Genomic DNA, 6073 nt, shown 5'->3' on the forward strand with positions numbered 1-6073 from the left:
AATGATTAACAAATATATGAAAAACTTCAACATCTCTAGCAATTAGGAAAATGTAAAGCAAATCTACGTTGAGATCTCTTCTCATTCTAGTAAGTGGCAAATGTTGAGAATACTAAGGAACAGAACGGACACTTCACAGAAGAAGATCTACAATCAATCAATAAATATATGAAAAAATGTTCAACATCTCTAGCAACTAGAGAAATGCAAATCAAAACTACTCTCAGATTTCATCTCATTCCAATCAGAATGGCAATTATCAAGAATACAAGCAACAATAAATGTTGGCAAGGATGTAGGGAAAAGGTGCACTCATACATTGCTGGTGGGACTGCAAATTGTGGAACCATTATGGAAAGCAATATGGAGATGCCTGAGAAAACTTGGAATGGAGCCACCATTTGACCTAGTTATTCCACTCCTCAGTCTATACCTAAAGGACTTAAAATAAGGATACTACAATGACACACCCACATCAATGCTTATAGCAGCTCAAATCACAATAGCTAAACAATGGAACCAAACTAGGTGTCCTTCAACAGATGAATGGATAAAGAAAATGTGGTATATATACATAATGGAATATTACTCAGACTTTAAAAAATGACATGATGTCATTTTCTGGTAAATGGATGGAGCTGGAGAATATCATGCCAAGCAAAACAAACCAATCCCCCAAACCCAAAGGCCAAAGTATTCTTTGATATGTGGATGCTAATTTACAATGTCAGTGGAGGGGCTAGGTAAGAATGGAGTTATTTTGGATTAGGCAGAAGGGAATGAAAGGAGGGGATGGGGCATGAACATAAGAAGGGCAGTAGAACAAATTGGAGATTATTACCCTATGTGTATATATGACTACATGATGGATATGATTCTACACCAGAAAAATGAGAAGTTATATTCCATTTATGTATGATGTATCAAAATGCATTCTACTGTGCTATATAACTAATTAGAACAAATAAAAGGAAAAAGATGCATTTACAATAAAATTTTAATTATGTATATTAAAAACATTTAAAAATAAAATTAGGAAACAAGATGTATCCCATTTGTTTACAATAAAAATGAATTAAAAAAAAAAGTTAAGTTGAGCAAACTTTGTCTAAAGATCTTGTAACGGTTTTTCAAGGAGCCAAAGTTTGCTTTAATTATTATCTGCCAGTCATCTCTATTAAATATCTTTGAATTTTATCTCTATTTTTATTTACCAAACTAGTACAATGACTACTTCCAAAACTATATAATGAGATGTATATGTTTAGTAATATAATACATTTTTTACCCTCTAACAAAATTCTACAGAAATCAACTGTTTATTGAAATCGAGATTCTTGCCTCAGAATGGAAGTCTTGGTGGTATTAAAACTATATGTTGATAACTTGATAAATGATAGGGGCAGAAAAAAATGAAGACGGAGGAAGATGGAAAAGGAAAGGGAAGAAGGAAGATGAGTGGAGGCAGGATGTGGAGGCAGAAACAGCAGCAGTGGCAAATGTCTGGGCCTTCACGACAGTGTTTTCTCCACAGACCAAGTCACATAATCATGAGACTAGGACTGTTTCTTGCCTAGTTATCAAGTGGAGACTTTTCTACCCTAGTGGAGTCCCTTTCAAATTCCTCCTGATTAAAAACCAAACAGAATCAATAAAATAAAATAAAATTAGTAGTTTGAACTTGGTGACAGGGACAAAGACCAGTGTGTGTAAATTCATATGGGTGGGTCTGGGTTAAAGAAAACAGTAGGAGGACTGTTGGAATGATTAATGCTTGTTGCTCCATACCCATGTGCAGAGTCTGAATTCAGTCACCTTCTCAATGCTCAGTCACTTAGATGATACACCACTGCTGCTTGAGCACTTGCCATGTCCCCAGAGAACACTGACTGTCTTGGTATCAAAGATGCATAGTTTGAATCAATCCACAGACTTGGATAGGAAGGCAGTTGGTAGACAGGTTCTGCTTGGACGATGCCCAAAACACAGGATAGGTTATAAAGATAAATTTGCGGGCTGGGGAGATAGCTCAGGTGGTAAAGTGCTTGCCTTGCAAGCACAGAGCCCTGGGTTCGATCCCCAGCACCGCAAAAAAACAAAAACAAGATAAATTTGCTAAGTAGGCCCGCAAATCATAGTAGGAGGGATAGTCTTTCCCAAATTATGTACAGATCTCAACATGTAAACAAGAATCATGAGAAAACAATGCAACAAAATGGCTTCAAAAGTTCATAATTTCCCAATAATTGAATTCATGAATATTAAATAAGATAAATGCTAGATAAACGGTTTTGAAAATGGGTATTAAAGTGGTACATGAATTCAAGAAGATACAATGAATTAAGAAAGGCAATTCATGCTATGAAAAAGCATTTAAATTAAGTATAAATATTAGAAATACAAAGCTCAATAAGTTGAATAAAAAGAGTTAATAGTCCCATCAATAGACAAGGTCAAGCAGAAGAAAGAATATCAGGGTTTAAAGACTATGTGAATGAATTAGAACATTCAGATAACAATAAAGAAAAATAATAAATTATAAAAACAATATATAAAATCTCTGGGACAACATTAAAAGGCCAAATTCAAATTCATAGGGGAAGAATTAGACATACAGACTACTTGCAAAGAAAGTGCATTCAGTGAAAGAATTGCAGAAGAATTCTCAAATCTTGGGAAGGAGGTGTATAATCATGTAATAGAAGTATTTAGAATTCTAAATAGACAGCAACACTAAAGAAACTCTTCATGACATACTATATGTAAATGTCAAAAAATAGAAAAAAGAAAGAAAATTAAAAGCTTCAAGAGAGAAATACAAAGTTATTTACATAGGAAACACATAGAATTACTTAATATTTCTTCACAGACCAGGAAGACATGGAATGATGGATTTCAAACACTGAAAGAAAAGAACTGTCAACCTAGATTATTATAACCACAAAGACTTTTTTTTGGAATCAAAGAACTCATAATAACTGTCCAATATAAGCCTAAACTAAAGATATTGATGACAACAAAGTCAGTTTTTCAAAATGAATTTAAAGGCCTCATAAGTACAGAAGATGAAGAAAAACAACCATAGAGCAAGGGAAAGAAAAAACTCCATTAGAAAAATAGATAAGAAAATTAGAATTAAGAAGCAAACCAAAAATTAGCAAAACAACAAAATGACAGGAATTAGTACCTACGTTTCTATAATAACCCTTAGAGAAAATGGTAATGAATGAACACAGATTGATGGACTGGATTAAAAAACAAGACCCGAATGTACATTTCCTAGAGGAAACACACCACACCAGTAAAATACCCACAAACTCACAGTGAAAGGATGGAAAAATCATCCCACGAAAAAGGAATCTGAAAGCAAGCAGGAGTTGCTACACTCACAACACAGAGCATGTTGTAAGTCAAAATTATTTAGAAAGGACAAAGAAGGTCAATGTATAATTGTAAAGGAAGGAGTTCACCACAAATTTTAAATATATATGCACCAAACTTTTTTGAATCAAATTTTATTTTAAAAAACATTACTTGATATACAGGAACACTTATGCCACAATACAATGATAAGAGTGACTTTTATACCATACTCTCATAAATATTCATCTAGACAAAACACAAAGAACAACATAATTAGACTACATTATAGATGAAAAGGACATAGGCATCTATAGAATATTTCATCCAACAACAGAATACATATTCTTTTCAGCAGCCCATGAAACTTTTCCAGTGTTAATCACTTCCATCCACAAAGCAAGTCTTAACAAATACAAAAATAAATTTATTTCTAACATTTTATCATAACAGAACTAAGGTATACCAAAAGTTTGTATACAGAAGGTATACAAACATTTGGAGATAAACCATACAGTTTGAAGCAATCAGTGGATATATAAAGATATCAGGGGAAAATGTAAAATTCCATGTATTAACTGAAAATGAAACTACAGAATACCAGAATCTTTGGGATATGCTGAAAGCAGTTCTAAGGGGGAAGTTTATACCTATAAGTAAGTGCATTAAAATATCAGTGATATCAAATAACTTGACTACTTATATTAATCATATTATATTAGTGATACAGCTCAAGATCTTAAAACAAAATTGAATAACTCAAAGCCAGTATACACAAAAACTAATGAAGATCAGAGATAAAATTAATGAAACAGACTGAAAAAGCAACATAATCAATAAAACAGAGTTGGTTCTTTGAAAAGATAAACAAGATTGATACAATGAACTTAGAAATCTACTGGCATACAGTAAAATACAATAGTTCAAGGGACTCCTGACCAGTGAGTAGTGTAGTGAGTAGTAGCCTTTGACTGCGATTGTAGCCAGTATCTTTTAAAAAAGAGTAAAAATCAATTCTCCTCAACTATTCCATGAAAAGAAAAGGAAGAAATGTCTCCAGATTCATTCTATGAAAGGTGTCTTACCCTGACACCAAAGCTGGATAAAGATGGAACAAAATAGCATACCCAAAGACTAAAATATTTGATAAACATAGAGATGAAAATCCTCAACAAAATACTTGCAAACCAAATACAGCAGCATATAAAAAATATTTCACCATAATCCAGTTGGTTTCATTTGAGGAATGCAACATTTGTCAATATACACAAATCAATAAACATGATGCACCACATAAATAATCAAGGATAAATATCATATAATTTTTTGTATTAGAAATTTTATTTTATTAATAAGTTATTATAAAATGATATTCATGTGCCACCAACTTTTTGGTGTAGATGGGAGAAAGATTTGAGTACTTCCCATGCATTCCTAAAACTTCTAGAATCCCTTCTCATAAGATCAGTTTCTTAAAAGTCAGAACCCAAACAAAAAGTTTTCTTTTAAAATACATACATAAATATTTCGTCTACAACTGCTATGTTGTTGCCAAATCCCTTTTGGTAGGTTCAGTAGTAACTACAGGCATTTATCTTCAATACAACCTTTCCTCACTTTTCAGGTTTGGAAATGATACCACATCAAGTACGGAAAACAACTTTTTCCTAAAAAATACATGAATTCACTTAAAGATGTCTCTTCAAATTCAGGGAATCCCATTTCTTCAGCTCCTTATGTCAGGACTCCATGTCAATTTCAACCACTTCATTCTTGCCCTCCAGTGTTGCTTCTGTCTGGTTGTTTTCACTCACATCTTCAACGTCTGACACATCAATAGGTGGTAAAGGATTTCTCCAGTACTGGAAAGTATTGTACTGCCAAAATTCTTCATTCTGTTGGCGCGGTGAGACCCCCAGGTCTTCCCGCGGGAGCCCTGTGCGCCCCGCCCTGTCGTCGCCACCGCCCCTCGGGGGCTGGGCATCCCGGGGCTCCTCCCCCGGCCCCCGGGATCCTCCGGGCAGCTGCGACAGCGGGGCTCGCGCGTTTCCAGGCCGCGGCCCTCATGCTCTCCGCCGCTCGGGGCGCTGCTGTCCCCGCTGTCGCGGCGCTTGCTGGGCGAAGCCGAAGGCTCTGACATGGCCCCTGCGTCGATTTTGCGCTTTCGCGGTAGCCCGGGATGTTAGGACCCCGACGGCGCGATCCAGAGCAGCGGCGGCCGTGGCGGTGGCTCCTCCGTGAAGTAGCAGAGCAGGAGCCGCTTCCAAGGCACGTGGAACGTCAGCGGCTCGGCCGCACGCCGCTTGGCCATGGGCCTAAGGGCTCGGGCGAAGACGGCGGGGCGCGGGGACCGAGCGCTGATGGCCGTGGGGTGGAGCGCGAGGGAGCTCATATGATAATCTTAAGATGCATAAAAATTTTTAACAAAAATCAACATCCCTTTATAATAACTTTTTCTGAAGATATTAGTTATAACAGCGTCTTATCTCAAAATACTAAAAGCTACATATGACTAATCCAAAATTCACCATGGGATTTGAAAATGGAAAAAATAAAAACTTAAAAAATTCCTTCTAAAATTACGATCAAGACAAGGATGTCCTCTCTCACTACTCTTATTGAATATATTACTTGAAAGTTTAGCCACAGAAATTACAAAAGAGAATATCATAAAATGGATATAAATAGGAAAGGAAAAAATCAAATCAGTCCT

The 6073-nt window shown here is 35.9% G+C and overlaps 1 pseudogene; it reads right to left on the minus strand.

Annotated features, from left to right (window-relative positions):
* Window positions 1-4895: 4895 nt before the first annotated feature.
* LOC124958187 (uncharacterized protein C9orf40-like) lies at window positions 4896-5671 on the minus strand (annotated as a pseudogene).
* Between the last annotated feature and the right edge of the window lie 402 nt (window positions 5672-6073).

The sequence above is a fragment of the Sciurus carolinensis genome, chromosome 11 (genome assembly GCF_902686445.1).
Source record: "Sciurus carolinensis chromosome 11, mSciCar1.2, whole genome shotgun sequence".
Classification (NCBI taxonomy): domain Eukaryota; kingdom Metazoa; phylum Chordata; class Mammalia; order Rodentia; family Sciuridae; genus Sciurus; species Sciurus carolinensis.